Raw genomic sequence first — 20,281 nt, forward strand, 5'->3', positions numbered from 1 at the left:
TGGTTCAGGTTGACTGAGAAAAAGGACTGAGTTCCCTCTTCCTCAAGGAGGTAAAGTGCCTGAGATGACATATTTTATCTCTGATTCTCCCAGGCTCAGGTGACTGCATTGCCACACATATCACCCACACATGGAGATGGCTGCCCACTGCTGATGCCACTGAGCTCCATCTCCACTGGCTCCACCCTCACCCACTGCCTGCAGGACCTGGCTCAGCAGTGTCAGCAGGGACATTCAGGAGGCATTTGCCCAAGTGAATTCTGCGACAAAGTGTGCTAGAGACCTGGAGGGATTGGAATTATGGACAGGATTCCTACTGAGGGCTTCCTGTCTGTTTTCTTTTGTGTGCTTAGCTTTCAGTGATTTCATTTTCATATACGGTAAAAGATAAATCAATTGCTAGCCCCTTCTCATTCCATGGGAGGCACCCATCGGGAGTGCTGCAGGCTTTGTGTGTGTGTGTGTGTGTGTGTGTGTGTGTGTGTGTGTGTGTGAAGTACAAGACACCTGGGCTTCTGTGCTCTTTTCGCCAAGTTGTGGGAAATGCCTTGTCTTTTTTGCCTCCTCTGGAGGAATTGGATGGATGAATTCCCAAAGTCATGTGCTCTGCCTGGAAGGTTTTGAGCAAGCAAGAGGAGGAAGAGTGGAACTCCAGACAGGCCCTCTCTCAAGGCTCCTGGTCCGTGGAGCTCATGGTCAGTCGCATCTGTAGTAGGGGCAAGACGAGCCCACTCAGGAGGTCTTGTTGGGGTAGAGAAAAGAGCAGGGAGGTGGTTCTGGGGAAGAAGTCCTTCCCCAGGGTTTGTTCTGGAATCCACCTCTTTTGACTGTGGCTGAGATGCATGAAGCAGGCAGAGTCCTTCTCTTCAGTCAGAGGAGAGCAAGGAGGGCTGTGGGCATGGGTGCCTGTGCACCTGCTGTGCCCGGGAGCCCACCAAACTACTCGACCCACCTCCCCTTAAGAATTCTGTGTCCCAGGGCCTGGCCCTCAGCTCGCTCCTTCACCAACCACCTAGAACTGCCCTCTGCTCTGAATCCCCTCAGGTACAAAGAGAAACATCCACAATGACCTGCTGGTAGCTGCTGACTCCATCACCAACACCATGTCATCCCTGGTGAAGGAGCTCCACTCAGGTGATGCTCAGAGCTCCCACCCAGCCTCCTGCCGCCCCCTCTGTGCCCTCCTCACTTCCCCAGCCTGTGGTCCTCTTGCTTTCTAGGAGTGCTGGATGTCTTCTCCCCAAGAGTGTGGCTCCCATCTTGGGTCAAACAGAGCTGATCACACACATAGGTCTCTCCTAAGAACTCGCCTTGCAGAGCAAACACAATTCAGCCTCGAAAGCAGTGCCATCTGGATGCAGTTAGGCCTGGCCTCGCTTAACCTGTCTTCTATCTGTGCGTCCTCTACAGCTGCTCTTTCCTTAGGCCTGCTCAGCTGGTTCCCTCAGGTGCTCTCCTGAATGACTGGAACCAAATCATCCACAAAAGCTTCTGGACTTTCTCCTGGCTGCCTTTCTGCTCTCCCCTATTTGATTTGGTTTTGAAACCCTATTGTCTCCTTTTGTCCAGGGTGAGGTTCTGATTTCACTCCAAGTTCATGACCTGAGTCCGTTGCTTCCTTCATTCCTGGTGTTTAGTCTTATCTATGACTCTCTGTCACTGAGCTGTTTCAGTGAATTTTCAGAGACCCTTACCTCATGGCAAATTTCCCCATCCATAAAACCCAGGAAGGAGAGAAAAAAAACTAGAAGGCCATTCCCATATCATTGTATCTTTAAGAATCACCATGATTCCATCAGTTTCATAGCTGCCAGATATTTTACTAATTTTTTTTACAGTGGTCCGATTTCTGTGTCATATTTGAAATAAACAGGCTCCCTTCCTATGTGCTCTGGGTCACTCATACAGATGGCCCACTTTTGTTGCTTTTCACCTAATGTGGAGCTTTTAAATACCTTGAACTACCTTACCAAGACATAGAGCAGTTTTTGTCTGCGGGCTTTTCAAACACATATCCTTATTCAGATACATACGTTGTAATCTTCCTTCCATGCTCTTAAGGAAGGCAAGCTTTGGGTATTTCCTCAGACCTTTGTAAGAGGAAGCATGTCCCTTTAGCATTGTCATGGGCCCAGGCCAAGGTCTGGCTCATGGCTTCACTCTTAAATCTGCTGTTTTTGTTTGGAGGAGAATAAGTGTGTGGCCTAGGTTTGTTTTCCAGTACAGTTAAGATGCCAGTTCCCCTGTGAAGGGAGTGTTATGATAATTCTGTCTTTGCTGCAGTGCCATTTTTCAATCCCCTTTAGAAGCACTGCCCCTACACATGCACACGCACAGCCACACACACTCACACACACACACACACACCCCCCACACACACACAGAAACAGGAGAGGTGACAACCTCTGAGACGACCTGATGGGTAATTGGAAAGTCCCTTCCCTAAAATAGCTCCCCACAAATGCCAGACATCTCACTTTTTAAAGGAATTTCTTAGGGAATTTCAGGCCTTAGAAATTAACCACATTTGTGCATCATGGCTACCTATTAGGGTTTGTGCAAAATAAGTGGTTCATGAGCTTATCACATTGGTTTGCGAGGTAACTAGACATCATTAAACCTGAAGTACACAGAGACCAAACAGCTTCAGAGAAAGTAAGTTTGGGGATGCTCAGCAATCTCTCTAGAAAGGACAGTTTTATGCATCCTTGGAGAGGTCCTATGCAATCACACTGTCCCCTCCCCTTGCTGTAGGAATGTGGTGATTGGCCTAAGGGTGTGCAGTTTGAAGGGGCAGAGCTGGTCCTGGAGCTGAGGTCTGAATGTGAAACTGAAGCTCTGGCCCCCCCCATGGCCCTTCTCCCCACACAGGATGAGGTGTCAGGTCTGCAGTCCCATGAGGGCCCCTCTCGAATGCCCCCTTCCCAAGTCCCAAAGTCCATAGGGAGCTTGGACTAGGGCCACGGCCAGTGTCCCTGTCAGACAGACGTGAACTCCCTTCATTCAGGTGCCAGGCATCCAGGTTCTCAGCAAGGGCAAGAGTCTTGCCTGACACCAGCCCAGTGTCCCTGTCACTGTTGAGGCTTCTGTGAGATTGGATTAAACACACACTGCCTGTACATGCATTCTTTACAGCATGGACCTGATGTTTATATCCACAGCTTGTCCTCCTCATCTTTTTTGAATTTTTTTAACAAATAATGGGCTCTTAGATTTGCAAAGGATCTCAGAAGTCATTTAATCCAGCTTTCTGCCCAGTATTAAAGTCCTCTGTTTGAATATTTCCAGTGAGCTCATTCATGACCAGCTCCCATCACTGGGAAGTTCTTTATTATCCTGGAGACAGAAATATGCCTTCCCATGATGAAGTGACCCTCATTCCACCCCCCAGGTCCCCAGAGTGGGTTCAGCCCACCCTCTTCAGGTTGGCCCTTCAGGTAGCTGATAGAGGTCATGTGGCTCTTCCCAGGCCTCCTCCTCAGAAAGGTATTTGGTCCCTTTGGCCAGTCTTCATGTGACATGGGTTTCACTCCAGTATCCCGTGTGCCCACCAGGATGCGGCCAAGTGTTTCCAGGCCCATGTTCGAAGTGAGGTCCTCGGACGAAGCAGACATCTCCATCTTGGGAGGTGGGATCTGTCCCCACTCCCACCCTGGGCAGTTCCCTGGAAAGCAACCTTAGATGGCATCTGCTTTTTTCCACACAGCCACTTTAGTGTGACACTGTTCAGTCATTTGAAGATTGTTGTCAACTAAAACCTCTAATTTTGTGTTGTTGTTGTTTTTAATGGAAGCCAGTATTCATCTAGATATTCCATACTGTGCACATTTATGTTGTCTTCTTGAACCTGAATGCAAGATATTAGCTGTATCCCTACTACATGTCATCACCTTAGGGAAGCCAGTGACAGAGTCAGCAGCCAGACAGGTGACATCAGACTGCACTGCTGCTCTGGACTCAGGGTTCCTGGGGATGTGATGCTGAGGCATGGACCACACAGGAGGCAGAGCAGGCAATTTAAGCCCGAGGCCTGCAGTCAGCAGCCTGCAGCCAGGAGCCTGCAGCTCAGGTTTCATCCCAGCCTCCTAAGTTACTCCCTTCTCCTTTCTCCTGAGCATATCCTGTGCCAAAGGGTCACTGGCCATCTTGGACTAGTTTTCTTGGGAGAGGAAGGTGCAGAGGAAGAAGAAGAGAAGATGCAGAATGGGAAAGATAGAGGTAAAGGCAGCTCATAAGGACCCCTAGTCTGAGTGGGAGCCAGAGCTCTAGCCCCTGAATGATCTCCCCCTCTCCCTTTGTTTCTGTCTGCCTTCCTGCTTGCAGACTCTTGTGGATCCTTTTCCCTATTTTTCCTGACTGATGGTCAAGGTGCGCCCTAGAGGTGGTCATGTCAGTGGATCAATGAAAGCATCCTGATTTCCTGACATGTTATCAAGGGGTAGGATATAGGAAACAGATACAAAGGAAGCACCAAACATGACTCCTTGCCTCAAGGAGATTATGGTATAGCTGTGAAAGCAAAATTAAGATATGCAAAATAAATAGAAGATAAGAGGAAGTGGCAGGAAAAGTAAGTCATCAGACTTTGAGTATATGTATGATTTTAAATATAGAAGCATTTCTGGAAAGGAGAAGATTATTGTTGATGAAACAGCCAAATATTTTTGTTACTTCTTGGAGGATTTAAAAGCAGTAGAGAAAGGTATTAGCAAAGGACATAATGCCTTCCTCATTTTATTAAATTATATATATATATATATTAAATGTATATAAAACCTTCTTAAAAACTGGTTATGTTCAAAGAGCTGCACTAAATGATTTCCATAGATAATCTCATTAAGTCCTCAACAACCTGGTGAGATATGTAATACCATGTTATCCCCATTTTACTGATGAGGAAATAGGCTTAGGGAAATTTAGATCGTGTAGCTATCAAGAGGTAAAGATTGGATTTGAACTGGGTTTTCCTGCCTCCAAACTTCATGCTCTTAATCTTCATGTTTCTACACCACCATGAACAGATAACACAATTCCCTTTGCACATTGGTGAGCTAACTATTATTTCTTTGACACATTAACATGTCTGTTGCTGGATTCCTTCAAAGTGTCAGTTCCACAAGGAATAGATTTTGGTCTTCTTTGCTCTGGTTTTATCCCCTAAAACAGTGCCTGACTAGTGTATGTCAGTAGATTCCCAGATGTCAGGGCATAAACAGGGTGGGGTGCAGGAGAGCATTGCATCGGGGAGGAGGCTGAGGGATGTGGTGTGAGAGGGAGCCAGCCCAGGTCTCAGGTCCCCCCAGGATGTTCTGCACTTAACACACCAGTCCTGTTTGACCACACACTCCATGACAGGGCTCAGGGCGGTTAAAGACCTCGCCCAGGTAGCCAGAGGCAGAACCTTGTCTCAGCCCAGGTGTCTCAAGGCCCAGTGGCCATGCTTAGTCTGAGCTGACTGGGAGACCGAGGGAAGTGAAAGAAACCTTAAGGAAGGTGGAAAGAATTGGATACAGTAAAGGAAGTTGTGATGGGAAAGGGGGTGCACCTGGGAGGGGGTACCCACAGTGGCTAGTGTGGACAGCAGAAAGAGGTCTTTGGAGTCTGTCAGGGGAGAAATGGGGAGAAGGAAAACACATCCCAGGTGCTAAAATCATCATGTGAGTCAGAGGAGGGCCTGGGAGAAAGTGGACAATAGCTGTGATGAATTGATGAGAATGATGTATCTGGTGTGGCTGTCTAAACATCAGCAGTAAAGGGCAGCAGTGTTTGACACATCTAGAAATGCAGCAGATAAATGGAGAGAAGACTGACTTCCCCAGGCAGACAGGGGACTAGGAAGAAGGCAGGAGGGTTTTAATGCAAGAGGTGAAGAGAAGAGGAGACACAGAGAGATAGATTTACGCTTATATAAACACATGCTGCAAACACATGCATGCATGTACTCACAGTCCAGTCAGACCCCGACATTCCTGTGGAATGTTCTTGGCTGAAGACATAACAGCTGCTTCTTTGGTCCCTATTCCCTATACATTCCCTTCCCCAATAGCTTTTTCCTTGGCCTCTCCTCAGTCCCCCCCACTCCCCTGAAGCACACAGAGGACTCTGGCCTGACCATTTGGGCCTTGCCCTGATGGTGACTGCAGCCCCTAGTCTTGGTTCAAGGCTGGATGTAGGCTGTGTCTCACACATGCACTGTGAATAGTTTCTCTTCTCTGGTACCTGCTGACCTCAGAGGCTCTCTGACTTTGCACCTGTGTTGTCACCATTTCCTCTTTCTGTCCCTCTTGCTTTGTAGGTCTCGGAAAACTTTTTGTGCAAATGCTTGAATTTCTATTTATATGGCTTTTAAGCATAGTCCCCAAGAGGAAGAGTGTTAACAGTTGGGTTGAGAGATGGGTAGGGGTTTTAAAAAATGACTCCCAACATTGTATATGTCCTAGGATATGTCCCTGAAGCTGGCATGTAGCTGTTATGTGAGTATAGTTATAAAACCAAGTGTTTTCATGGATAGACTTTCTAGTTTCCCACTGTGAGCTAGGCTTAAGATTGTACTGTTGGGAGTTGCCATTGTGCCTCTGTGGTTAACAAATCTGACTAGGAACCTTGAGATTGTGGGTTCCATCCCTGACCTTGCTCAATGGGTTAAGGATCCCACATTGCTGTGAGCTGTGGTTTAGGCCAGGAGCTGTAGCTCTGATTGGACCCCTAGCCTGGGAACCTCCATAAGCCACGGGTGCAGCCCTAAAAAGGCAAAAAGACAAAAAAAATATTGTACTGTAGACTTGAGGTAGCATTAACTACTGTCACAAAGGCATTAGAGAGCACAAACTACAACCATAAAGAGTGAAAGAAGATTTGCTTCCTTGGAATTGAAATCATGCTGGCATAATACAAACGCCACTTGGTCAGCACCTTGTCAAGCATACTCTGCTCAATGGGAAAACCACAAGAGCTAAATGTGCACCTTTTTCATTTTTTTGGCCATGCCTGCCACATGAGGCGTCCCCAAGCCAGGGATTGTACCAAGCCACAGCCACGATCCTTGCCACAGCAACGACAATGCTGAATCCTTAAATTGCCTAGCCACCATGGAACTCTCAGTGGGCACTTGTGAAGAATTCATGACTGAGCCAACCTCACAGCCACATTCACTTCTCCCTTGAGCCTCTCCCTGCCCTTCCCTGGTCCTCTGTCTGGCTGCATCCTGACCAATGCTTCTGCTTCACTGGGCACCCTTCCTGCTTTTCATCTGCTCCCTCGTGTGGTTGGTACAGATAACCAAGACTTCATAGATGAAACATGGGCTAACCTACCTTCCCCCCAGATTACTTCAGAGCCCTAAATTCATCTAAGCTACTCCAGAGCCTCATTTTATGTTCCCATGTCCTTCAAAATCACCTCTCTCACAGTGTGCCATCACAGTGTTGGGAGCTGTAAATCTGCTTGGCAAGCTTCAGGCTGGTGCCTGTCTGGTAGACTGACAGCAGTGGTCCTTGGTGAGAAGATTTACAGGTTTTCGAGCATCCAGGCAGTGGTTCAGGATTCCAGGGTGAGCCAGAGTAGGATTTAGTATCCCAAGCAGATAGGTCTGCAGGAAGGAAATTCTGCTCTTATCAAAGTTTAAACCATTTTCACCCTGTTCTTATGCAGAACCCGATGGGCAGAGCCCCTGATAGACCTGCTCCCTAGATTTAAGGTGGATTCCTTTCCGTGTTAGTTTTATTATTTTCCTCATCCTGAGATCCACTTGTCTCCAAGGCCGTTTTATGTCGGTTGCAGCTGCTGGTTGTCGTAAGTGCAACTCTCCTGTTTCATACCTGGCCAGGGAAAAGTGGACCAATGAGGAACAAAGGGGAGAGGCCAGGCCAGGAGCCCCCAGGAGAAGAGGCGGGGGGTGAGGAGACCCCGGCTGTGACCTCAGTGTTTTGTTTGTGTCTGTTGCACACAGGTTAGTGGAGGACCCAAGACAGAGAGGAAGTGAGGTGAGTAGTTTTTCTGCCCACCCCCAGAGTCCCTTCCCCACCTCCCTTTCCTCGGTCATGCTTCCCAAACCAGAACCACCCCAGCACATTAGATGCAATTTGAGGTTTCCTCTAGGAGCCCCGCTGCACCTCTTCACTTGCATGGCCCTGCTGGTGTACCTGCTTGGCCCAGTTTCCAGGCTGGATCTGTCTTGCACTGCTCTGGGCTTGGGCAACAGGCAGGCCCAACTGTACCCTGTGTCTGCATACAGGTGGCAGACCAGACACTGCTGGCTAGAACAGGCCCTGGAAGCAGGCATCAGAGATCATGTCCCAGAATGGCTCTGCCTCCTTGTTCTTGATTTCCCACCACCACTGTCATGTCTTTTCTCTCTGGGGTTCCAAACCACAGCCAGCAAGCACATCCCTGAGATTCTGTCACCCAGAGTTGGAAGCCAACACATGATTCTGTCACACAGGATCCATAAAGCTGACCAAGCCATTTCCCATGACACCGGCCAAGCTGCACTGTTTCACCTCCTTAAAAAAAAATAATAAAAGTACAGATTTCCCTGCAGGCAACTGCCCATTTCCACTAGGAATTAATCTTTCACATTTTTCCATCTCAGGACCTTAACTCTTAACTGTTCCCAGTTTGAGGGTAGTGCAGCTTTGGCACATGCACCTTGAAAGGAAGGGAATGGATGGGAATAATCTGATAGTGCATCTGTCAGGAGGAGTTCTTTGAAGTATAGATGGCTTTGATGCAGCCATAAGTGTTCTTCCCTCCCCTCCCCTATCTCCTTTGTTTAAAAGTTAGGCCTCCGTTACTAATCTTACAGGCAGAAAAGCCAGGGCTGCAGCCCATGATCCAGAAAATGAACTTTCCCAGGCCCTTCTGAGGAGACTTCCCCTGGAGCAGCCTCCCAACTTTTCCTGACACCCCCACCCCCGGGCTGCACCAGGCCCTGAGTTCTGTTCTGCTTGCTCTCTGGGGTCTGCTGTTTCTTAGCCCCCACTGACTCTGGGATCATGCAGGCTAAGGATGGGCAGCACCAAGCTGCAGGAATCCCCTCCCTGCCTTAGGAATCCCAGAGCTGCCTAGGCTGGGGCAGGCTTTTGCCTGAGCTCACTGCTCATGCGGGCAAGGCCCTTCCTGACAGCAGGCCTGGTTGCCGCTGCCAGCAAGTCCAGAGCTGACTTGCACTGGGGGAGCCTGCCAGAGCCCCTCTTCCCCAGGCACAGAGGAACTGGGAGGCAAAGAAGCCATCAGGCCCACCCCCACTTCGTGACCACAAGGAAGGAAAGGCCCACTACCCAGGAGCTTGGAGCCAGAACTGAAATCGGAGCTGGATCTTCTGCTCCTAGTGCTGTCCTCTGACCCATCAGGAGTTATGAAAAACTCACCAGCAGTAGAGAATGAAAAGCAAAAATGCTCAGGTGACACAGTTTCATGGTTCTGCTCCTTGCATTCTGCTCCTCTGAGGATGTGAGGCTAAGGCTTTCCTGCATCTATACAGTGTTTCATGGCACACCCCTGACTTCTGTACCCTTCTTAGTCACAGTTCTTCCCCTGAGCCCTTCTCCATTCCAAACCTTGCACTGTGAACACCATTCTTTCTTGGAAACACTTCCTGACCCTGTGACCTAAGCAAGGACTCCAAAGACTCAAAGTACCCCCAGAAAAAGGAAGTCCCCTTTCCCTTAGAAGGGGTTGTATTGTCAGCCCTTTGCATGTCCAGAGTTGAAAGGTACACATTCCAGCAGTGCCAGCGTTGCACTGTTCCCAGCAGATGTTAGCATCCTTTACTCAGAACCCCCCAGCAGTGCCTGTGAGTCACAGTGTGTCTGTCCTGCACAGACACGGGGGACGTGGAGTGAGCTGGCACCAACACGAGGAAGGCGAGATCCTCCCCCAGAGGTGAATTCCTGTCCATCTTTCCACAGCACACCTGGACCAGGCCCGCAGACTGCCAGAGGTCACCACCAGCCAGGAATAGGGGAGCCCAAGCCCCTGGGAAGTGGGAAGGGTGCACCCTCCTCTTGGCACAGCCCTGCATGAACTAGCATCTTCATCACTCCCTTCCAGGCATGGTCTCATCTCTGCAACAGGGAATTTACTGGAGATTGAAAAGAGAAAAGAAATAGCATGACTCTCCTGTGTGTGTGACCTTATGGAGTTCTTGCTGGCTTCTTGCCAGCACGTGGGGTGCCCCCCAGTGTAGGGGCACAAGTTTCCTCCAGACCTTTGACCTTTAAAAGCCAACAGGTTTTTTCCCCTCTGTTGTGCAAAGACAGCTTCAGGCCCTGCTCAGTTCAACAAATGTTCACACCCTGGCCACAGTGCTGAAAATAGCCCCCTTCCTTTCTCTCTCACTGCTTAGGATTCCGCCTGGTTTGGTGCCACCGCTCTGCAGCCCAGGCAGGAAGCGGGAGCAGGGAGAGCTGTGCCCTGCAGACCCTGCCATGTCCTCTTCTGTTGGTGACTGGAGAGGGGATCCTTTGCTGCAGAGCCTGGTGAGCTGGCGGGGCACACTGACCCATGACCGCCAGGGGTGTGCGCCTGTTCTCTCTCCTCTGGAGTCCATTCAGCTCCTGCACACATGATAATCAGTCCAAATTCCTGGTAATTTTCATTTCTTTTTTTCTCCTCCCTGGGCTCCAGGATGTTATTTTTAGTAGAAGAGCTGCTATAAATATTTACAAAGGGCAGTGACTGGAATGAAGTAAGAGTCTCCAGAGCTGGCTCTGGAATGGCTCCCAATGCACATGACTCCACAGACCCCTGCCCGCTGTGGGAGGAGGTCTGTGCAGAGCCCCTGGGTTCAAGCCATGGCTGCCCATGGAGCGTCATGTGGAAGCCTCATGGGGGAGCAGGCAGGGTGCAGTGGCAGGGCTGGAGTCCATGCCATCCTCGCTCCATGTACCCTTCTCCCTGAGGGAGGCCGGGCTCATTGGGGGAGCCATGGCCAGCTGCTCAGTGGCTAGCGACAAGGCAGGAGGGGCAGGCGCAGCCTGGGGCACTCCAGGGGTGTGGAGGCCAGTGGTCTGGTCCCCCAAGTATGAAGAAGACACACACACACACACACCCTGAGCCTCAGGAGCCCAGATGAGTACTCTCCCACACCCCCACAGCAGCACCAGTGAAAACATTGGTGTGAGGTGCTCCAACCAACTCAGGGGCAAGGGTGAGAATGACAAAATGGGAAGTTCTAGGGGATGTTCTGTGCTGACAACAGTGAGAGGAGGTGTGGAAAGGCTAGGCCAAGGCTTCACAGATGACACTGTTAGGTGACTTTGCTTCCCCCACAAGTCTGGTCTTCCTGCCCCATTTTATGATGGAGATTTGGTCTTTCTCCCCTGCATGTTCTTTCCAGGGAGATGGCTCCCTGGACAAGGTCACTCTTTAGATATGCTATACACATAGAGCTGCCCTCACAAAGGCCTCTTGACTCGGCACACCCAGGCACACCCAAGACAAGAACTCACACCAGCAGAGCCCAGAAGGAACTCTGGCACCTGCCAGCCCAGGCCCCATATCTGGAGAGCACTGTCCAGGCACTGTGGAGATGTACAAAAGAAGGAAATGATCCTCTGCCTTGAGAAACCAGCCAACAGAGTGGCTTAAAGACATCTAAGAGCGTAGTTAAGGAATATACTAGAAGAGAGCAAACAGGAAGATATTTACACCTAATCAGCTGTAGCTGGTGTATTAGATTCATGAATGTCCATCTTACTGATGCTGGGCAGTGGGAACCAGCAGGGCTTCAACAAGAGGGCTTTGCTCCACAAGGAAGGGATCAAGCATATAGGAAGTGCCCACTGTATGCCAGGTGTGTTCACACATGGGATCTTTAGAGACATTGCCCAACAGAACTGTGATATAAGTTCATCAATTCAGAGAAACAGGGCTCTGAGAGGTCAAGAAACTTGACTGAGCTCACGCAGCTGGGAAGTGACAAGCCTATCCGTCTGCTTAACTGAGGCAACTCTGCTTCCCACTGTGTCCGACTGCCAAAGTGGTAGGAGTTTTCCAAAATTTCAAGGAAGAGGAGCAGGGAGATGGCTTGGGAAGGTGAAGTGGAGTTTTGAGTCAGTTGTCTTAAGAGATTTGCTGATTTTTAAAAAATTCTAAACCAAGTTAGTGGCTCTAATTCCTATTGCCACCTCCCCCTCTGGGCCCACCCTTCTATTGCCCCCCACTCAATGCAAACCTGACCTATACCTGCCACAGGCAGTTTCCTTTTTTTTTCTCCATAGGCTCTGTGAGACCAAATTCTGCAGGAAAAGAAGGTAGAGATGATAGCACACACACCATTCTGGTCACATTGGTGACTTTCCCTAAAAGGTCTGGCACCATCATCCCCTGTCCACAAATGAGACAACTCGAACAAGAGAAGCATCTTGCCAGGGACACAGGGGTGGCAAGTGGCAGGGACTAGAATCCAGGCAGGCTGTCTGTTGGCCCCTCCTAACCCCCACATTCTGCCTTTGAGGCTGGCAGACACTGATCCAGAGTTCTGTGCCTGGCATTGTGCTGTGCTTTGCATGTGTTATCTCAGTCCATTGGGAAGGAAGAGGCAAAGTCCCCGCCTCTGGTTCAGCCCAGTGGCCTTTCACAAGGCCCACTCTGCTCTTCGGATGCCTTGCTTCCATGAACCATATTGTCCAGGGCTCTTCCATTTCCACCCTGACTTTACAGGACAAGATTGGACGGTCCCCTGCCCACCTGTCATGTTCAGTCTTAACCATCCTCACACTGGGGGACTTAGAAGTGGCTCAGCAACAGCCTCAGGAGATAGAAACACCCCACACCCACCCCACCCATAAACATGGTGTGTGGGAGCATCGAGAGGAACTTAATTGTTAGCCCCACAGAGACACTGTGATGTTGCCACTGCTCTTCAAAGTTAGGACAAGCTAGAAAGCTTCACAGTGTGAACAAACAATCCTGATGATCCAGGAAGCTGATGCCAAGGATATAAAACAGTCCAGGACCACCCAGGGAAGTGTTGGAGGAGCTCTTAGAGGAATGTGCTGGTCCTTCCAGGCTCCCTTCTGTTAATATGCATCAAGGGAAATAGCCCAGCTGTTTAGGATAATCCTGAATGTTAGGAAAGGGTGTTGAAGGACACTCCTCCATGAGAATGTACTCATCATTCCATGCCTCACTTTATATCCTGATCTTAGGCTAAATGAGCATTCACCTCCCATGCCCTACTAAGCCATGTCTCAAAGCATCCTCATTAACAGACAATGATGCTTCTGTTTGCTTCTGTCTGGTCACCAGGTTTTCCCAACTACAGGACAGAATGGCCCCTCTGCCCACGATTCCCACCTTTCCAGAGGAAGGTCTGCCTGGAACCATGTCATCCAAGGACTGACATGAATTAACTTGGCCAAACAGAGAGGATCCCCATTTTCTTTACTTCTTTACAGAATCTCAGAGTTCTCGGGATCCTCAGGGGCACTGCAGCTCCAGGATGGAGGTTTGATCCCCAGCCTAGCACAGTGGGTTCAAGGTCTGGCAATGCCTCAGGTGTGGTGTAGATCAAAACTGCAAGTTGGATCTGATCCCTGGCCTGGGAACTCCATATGCAGGAGGGTGGCCAAAAAAGAAAGGGAAAAAATTAAAAAGAATCTCAAAAGACTGGGGGTAAGTAGGTATATAATGCATTAAAACAGAGCTAGTAATATGCCATCCACAATTCATCCTATGTGTGAAATATTGTCTCTGCCTTCAAGAGGCTACAACCCAAGGTGAGAGGGTGTATATGGAAAAAAAGCCATAATGTAAAGTGATGCTTGTTAATTATCAAACACACGTGCAGAAAAAGTGCTTTGGAATCAGAAAAGGAAGAGTCCAACCATAAGTAAATGAAACAAAACCCAAAGATAAAATAACAGAAATAACATATGGTCTCCTGTTATGTGAATCCATTCCTTCATTGGCTCACACACAGCCTGTCCAAGGCTGCTTTTAGATGGAGTTCCAGTGAGTTTAATATTTCCTATGCTTGTAAGGTCTTAACTATGCTTGGTCTGGTCTTCTAGCATCTTTTTTTTTTTTTTTTTTCAAAAAAAGAAAATCATTCCATGCAGGGAGCCAAGAAGATACAAGGAGCTGAGGAAGGGAGCTTGCCTGAACAGTACAATTCCAAGGGCTAGCTCCTGATCTGGAAAAAGGCCTGTCTGAATGGTGCAATTCTGAGGGCAGGTTCCTGAACAAGGAAATGCCTATCTGTATGGCACAATTCTGAGGACAGGCCCTAGAAGACAATAAGGCTCACCTGCTGACCTAACAACAGCAAAATGAAGGGGCTGCTTAGCAGTGCAAAAATGGAAACTATTTCTTGGATAATTCAGTCTTTCCTCTTATTTGTTTGTTATTTTTATTTTCCTATATTGATTTGTGACGCAATAAATTGGAACAATAATAGAACAATAAGAGTTTCACCCTGGTAGAATTCCCCCCATTCGAATCTAATTTAGTTAAAATAAGAAATTATATTCATTAGTTATAAGTACCAATAGGTCTTAGAGTTAGGTATTTTGGATTACACAATAGGTCAAAAATAGTTTAGGTATACATTATTCATGGTAAAAAACATAATAATAATAAATCTTGTTTTTAATTTCCTTGGAAGATTTTAAGTTTTAATAAATTGATTGATTTAGAAATAAAAATAATTTCTTATTCTGTCCCCTTGCCATAATACTTTGAAGTTTTTAACCTAGGTTTTAATCTAAAAATGAACTTTGTTAATGTCAGATTCTTATATCTGTGACCTTCCTGGCTGTTAACGATTAACTTAACATAATAATGGGTAGTAACCACAGGATGCTTTGTACCAAATCTCCTTATTTTCACATGGTGTTTTTTCCACATAATGTTTTGTATCCATTTACACATGATGTTTTGTGCCCATTAATTTTAGTTTGTTAAAATTTTTTTAAAACATGATGTATATCTATTGTATCATAGAATCTGGAAACTATGATGTAATCTACAACTAAACTGTATAAATAATCACCTATGCCTATAAAATTCGAGCAGTTCAGCACCCTGATAGAAGGGACAAAGAGGCTGTCTCCATGTGCATCTGCAGACACCCTCCATCCCTGACAGGGTGTGCACTCCCTGGCTGTTGGAGCTGGTCTCCAGCAATTCTAAAACCTATGTTTGAAGCAAAACCTTGCTCCTGGGATACACCTTTCCTTCATGGGCACTTGCTTTTGAAGTTGTGCCCCTTTCTCTGAGTGAGTGGCCTCTTCTAAGGTCTCTTTCAAGCCAGAGGCCTGTGGGGGTATCAGCGTGTATCACCTGTTTTCAATTAAACCCCTCAAGCTGAAACAGATTAAATGCCTTTAGCAAGTTGGTTTTCCAAAGTATCAATCTTATTTTGAACCAACGTGTCAAAACAAAGCCAACTCAACCTACGACACACATAAAGCAAATAAATACATCTTTGAGGATTTACCTTAAAAATTACCAGGTCAAAGCAAGATGCAGAGAGCTCACAGGGCTTCCGGAGTGGGGGGGATTTTTTCAGTTTCCCCCATAATGGTTGAAGAAATGGCAGCAGCATCTTGGCCACAGAATGGGTAAGACTGGACTCAGGAGTTCCTGTCATGGCTCAGCAGTTAATGAACCCAACTATCATCCATAAGGCCGCAGGTTCAATCCCTGGCCTTGCTCAGTGGTTAAGGATCTGGCGTTGCCATGGGCTGTGGTGTAGGTTACAGACTCAGCTTGGATCTGGCATTGATCTGACTGTGCCGTAGACCAGTGGCTACAGCTCCAATTCCACCCCTAGACTGGGAACCTCCATATGCCACGGGGGCAGCTCCCAAAATACAAACACACACACACACACACACACACACAAAGACTGGACTCAGACCTGGAATGTTTCCTGCCTCCTCTCCTGCTCGTGCCCAGGATTAGGGTGGGCTAATGAGAGAGCCCCCTTCACCTGCCATCGCCTCCTTGTCCTCGCCCAGTACAGATTGGGGAAGTGTGTGGAGCCCAAATGGACTTGGGCATTGGAGGCTGGGAAGGGCAATGCTCACTCCTCCCTCCGCCCCAGAGCAGGCTGAAGCCTTGGGGGGTGGAGCCTAGCAGGTGACCCCCACTGACCCTGGCACTCAGCCTGCCCCCATCTCATCTGCCTGCTTCACCCTCTGGGGCAGGAGCACTGTGAGGGGCACATTGCCCCAGGGGCTGCATCCTTATCATTTGGACTAAAGAGGCAAACACTCTGCTCACCTCTGAACTGGGACTGAATTGGAGGGTATAACAGAAGGTGGCTTACAGTAATTTTCTTTGCCCCAGAAAGTATTTTGAAAACAATTTACTGGGTTGAAAATGGTGAAATATCAGAAAATTTCTTAGAAAAATCCAGATTTACAGCTTCTCTGGAAAAGTTAGAATATCTGGCAGTACTGGTCCCACAAAGACCCATGGGAACAAGCCTGCTAAGTGCACTCTGAAAACTCTCAGTCCCCCCCTCCCCTTGGGCCTGTGTGTCCTGGGGCACTGCTCCCCGGGTGGGTGCTGAGGGCAGGGAACTGTTGGGCTTGAGGCTGAGGAACACTTTTATTTATTTATTTATTTATTTATTTTTGCTTTTTTGTTTTGTTTTGTTTTCGGGCAGCATATGGAGGTTCCCAGGCTAGGGGCCAAATTGGAGCTGCAGCCACCAGCCTACACCACAGCCATAGGAATGCCAGATCTGAGCTGTGTCTGTGACCTACACCATAGCTCACAGTAACATCAGATCCTTAACCCACTTAAGTGAGGCCAGGGATCAAACCTGCATCCTCATGTATGCTAGTCAGATTCATTAACCTCTGAGCCATGACAGGAACTCCAGGAACCCTTTTAATAAGAGCCAAGACAACCAGATTTCTGGGGAGCACAGACTTTTGGGAAAGCATTCATACTAACAGTTATTCCACCCTTTTAACTGCGCTTCTAGGCAGGGCCAGGGAGTCTTGGACAGGAGGGTCAGAAAGGGGCCTTGCTGCTGAGCTGGAGACAGTCACCTTGGCCCCGGTCAGCTGCTCCCAGTCTCTGCTGTCCTGTGCCTCTGCTGCCATCACTCACTGCAGGGGAAACTCCAGCAGCATCCCCCACCACCACACCCACACCCCTAATCTATATGCAGATCACACTGTTTTGCATATCAACCAGCAGGCAAGGGAGACTGCATAGGCAAATGCCAAACAGTGGTTTTCCTGGCAGACCTGACCTTGGACCACCCCCTAGTGATGGCAGGCCTGCCTCGGGCTATAAGCAGGAAAGGAGAAGGAGTTTTAGAGAAACAACAAAATGAGGAGGCCTCACAGGAGAGACCCTTCTGTGCGCTCACTGTGGTGAGGTGGCATCTACCCTGCCCAGATGTGCACCTTCCTGGAAACAAGTGTGCTTCACATCTCCAATCCTTAAACACATACATTGAACACCATGAGATGGGGAAACTTGGATCTTCTCAGCATAGGTTCTTCTTGTCTTCCTGGATGAACTGTAAACTCCTTGAGGGTAGGGAGGGTGACATATTTCTTCAGGTCTCCATATGATATGTCACACTATGTTCTCCAGCATTCCTGGTGACAAAAAGGAGAGTTTATGGATAGTTACCTAAAGTGCAAATGATTTAATAAATATAGACAGATATCATGTAGATAATGAAATCTCTGGCCATCCATCAACACTCATGAAATTCTAGGATGTGTCTGAAATAAGTTTACAAATAATATTGCTATTTTATGGCTTAAAAAAAAGAAAAAGAAAAATCCACCTACCATCACCTGTCTTCCTCACCCACCCTCCATCCTCAGCCAAAGCAAAAGCATTGCACTATGCTCTCTTCCAAAGGGAGGAGTTTCCATTTTGGCTCAGCAGGTTAAGAATCCAACTAGTATCCATGAAGATTCTGGTTCTATCCCTGGCCTCATACAGTGGGTTAAGGAGCTGGTGTTGCTATGAGCTGTGGTATAGGCCGCGGGCACAGCTCAGATCTGGCATTGCTGTGGCTGTGGCATAGGCTGGCAGCTGCAGCTCCAGTTTGAACTCTAGCCTGGAAACTTCCATATGCCATATGTTTGGCACAAAAAAACAAACAAACAAAGGAGCCCATAACCTCCTCAGTTGGGATTCTTCAAGAGTCTGCTCCTGGACTTCCTGTTGTGGCTAAGCAGTCATAAACCTGACTGGTATCCATGAGGTTTCAGGTTCAATCCCTGGCCTCATCAGCAGGTTAAGGATTGGGCCTCAGTTGCTGACCCAAATAAAAAAAAAAGTCAGCTCCTTCCAGGAGGCATATACCAAGTAGGTGGCAGACAGTCACATCACTTTGGCCCACATAAGCCACTTTCCACACTGTGTCAGTGAACACTTGGGAACACCAGAAAGAGTATAAAGGAGTGTTTTTCCAGACACATCCACCAATGTGAAACACAGGAGAAGGCTCACAGAAGCCAGAGTGCTGGGGACATAGCAGGTGCCACCTCAGAGTACACAAATGGCTTATGTATGGTGACCCAGAGGGTGCACTGGCCTGGAAGCACAGCTTAGATTAGAAACTAATTCTTGTGCAGACCCTTCCTAACTAATGCAGATAAAAGGCTGCTTTTTGGTGCAGTTAATTTATAGGTTTAAATTGATCAGGAATGTGATCATCTGCAGAAAAAGCTCAGAGGCTAAAAGAGGGGGGGAGCAAAAATTTTTTTAATTGAGGTACAGTTTATTTACAATGTTGTGTTAATTTCTGTTGTACAACAAAGTGAATCAGTTATACATATTTATATACTCTTTTTTTTTTTTGCTTTTGTGGGCCACACCCATGGCATAGAGAGGTTTCTAGGCTAGGGGTCAAATTGGAGCTATAGCTGCTGACCTACACGCTGGCTCCCAGCAATACCACATCCTTAACCCACTGAGTGAGGCCACAGATTGAACCCACATCCTCGTGGATACTAGCCAGATTTGTTTCTGCTGCACCACAAGGGGAACTCCTTTATACTCTGTTTTAATATTCTTTTCCATTATGGTTTATCATAGGACATTGAATATAGTTCTCTGTGCTATGCAGTAGGATGGTGGTGTTTATCCCCTCCATGTGTAATAGCTTACATCTGCTAATCCCAAACTCCCATGCTGTCCCTCCTCCAACCCTCTCCAACTTGGCAACCACGAGTCTGTCTCTTTGTCCATGAGTCTGTTTCAGTTTCATAGATAGGTTCATTTGAGTCATATTTTAGATTACACATATAAGTGATATCACATGGTATTTGTCTTTCTCTTTATGGCTTACTTCATTTAGTATGAGAATCTCTAGTTGCAACCATATTGCTGAGAGTGGCATTATTTCATTATTTTTATGGCTGAGTAGTATTCCATTTCGTATATGTACCACGTCTTCTTTATCCATTCATCTGTTGATGGACATTTGGGTTGTTTCCATGTGTTGGCTATTATGAATAGTGCTGCAATGAACGTAGAGGTACATGTATCTTTCTGAATTATAGTTTTGTTCAGATATATGACAAGGAGTGGGATTGCTGGATCACATAGTAACTCTATTCTTAGTTTTCTAAGGAAACTCTGTACTTGAGATAACTTTTTTCTCTGGCATGCAGCAGAGGAGAGCCAACAACTGAACTCAGGTCCTACAGCCCCATCTGACCCATCCTTCCACTGCCTGGAAAAGAGGCTGCCTATAGTCCTGAGCCTCAAAAGTGTTGTCTTGGGCTTCCACACCCTGGCTCTAACTCTCTCAGTTCTAGCATCCTGGATGCCTCAGTTTTTGATCCATCTGTTCACTGCTATCTAGCTCACCTGCCCATGGATATGAGCTGCCCAGCTCCAGGAGGTATTCACATGGGTTACTCTTGCCCTCTGCTCCAACCTGGCCCCAAGTCCTCCCATCCCACAGGGGCACCTCAGGCTTCCCTGGGCTTCCCTGATGCCCTTCTCAGACCTGGCATAGACCTGCCCCCTCATGCTTCTGTTTATCCTTCTGGGTCATCTCTCTCTCTCTCCCTGTGATCCATCCCCCTGCCTGTCCCTCACTAAGGATCCTCCTTCTGCTTCTGTCTCTGCTCCTGAATGCCATCCCCAAGAAAGGGCCCCACCCTCTTCTGTGTGATCATCCCATCCTCTGTCCCTCCAAGGGCCTGGAGACCTACTCCTGGGGGAGGCCTTCCTTGGTCAGCTGTGGGGTACAGTGGAATAAGCATGGGCTTTGGGGGAACATGTGCCTGTATTTGAATCCTGATGCTGCTCCTTTCCAGAGCATGACCTCAGACAAGTCTCA

The sequence above is a fragment of the Sus scrofa genome, unplaced genomic scaffold, assembly GCF_000003025.6.
Source record: "Sus scrofa isolate TJ Tabasco breed Duroc unplaced genomic scaffold, Sscrofa11.1 Contig2026, whole genome shotgun sequence".
Lineage (NCBI taxonomy): Eukaryota > Metazoa > Chordata > Mammalia > Artiodactyla > Suidae > Sus > Sus scrofa.